Genomic DNA, 689 nt, shown 5'->3' with positions numbered 1-689 from the left:
AAAACCTTCAACACAGCCAAAATAAGACTAAAAGCAAACTAGGTTGTGAACCTATAGTACACATAGGCATTTAGTTAAGTATAGCAACTCAAACTGACCTGCATCCATCCAAAACAAGTTCTTCCTTCAACATTATTTTTACTTGAAATCTGCTAGAAGAAATAGCAAACTGAAATTTGTTTTATGCACAAGTTAATATCACTGGCTCAGCAAATGAAAGTTGGTTTGCTTTAGGCAGGAGGCGATTTTTTTTTAATGGAAGAAATGCACTACAAAGTAAGATAGAGTTTTGCCTAGTGCAGGAGGCCCTTCATTATTGCTGCAGAAAACAAAAGCCTGGCTGAGCTGATGTTTTACATTCTCCTTTACCGAAATCTCCATGACATGATGCTTCTTGCTGGGTTTTTGTATACACAAACATTGTCAAGCTGTGAACGAAAATGGCTGGAGGTGTGCTTTGTGTGAAAGGTGAGCAATAAAGTATCTGTACATTCAAAAAAAAAAACATACTGAAAAAGAAATGTCCAGGTCTGGATAGATTTACAGCTGAATTCTACAAGACATTTACAGAAGATGCAGTCCCTATACTCCTCAAACTGTTCCATGAAATTGAAAAGGAAGAAATCCTCCCAAAATTGTTCCTGGAGGCAAGTACTTTATGGATACCAAAATCAGGGAAAGAAGCAACT

The sequence above is a fragment of the Octodon degus genome, unplaced genomic scaffold (assembly GCF_000260255.1).
Source record: "Octodon degus isolate 3935 unplaced genomic scaffold, OctDeg1.0 scaffold00350, whole genome shotgun sequence".
Classification (NCBI taxonomy): Eukaryota; Metazoa; Chordata; class Mammalia; order Rodentia; family Octodontidae; genus Octodon; species Octodon degus.
Note: the sequence above shows the minus strand (reverse complement) of the source record.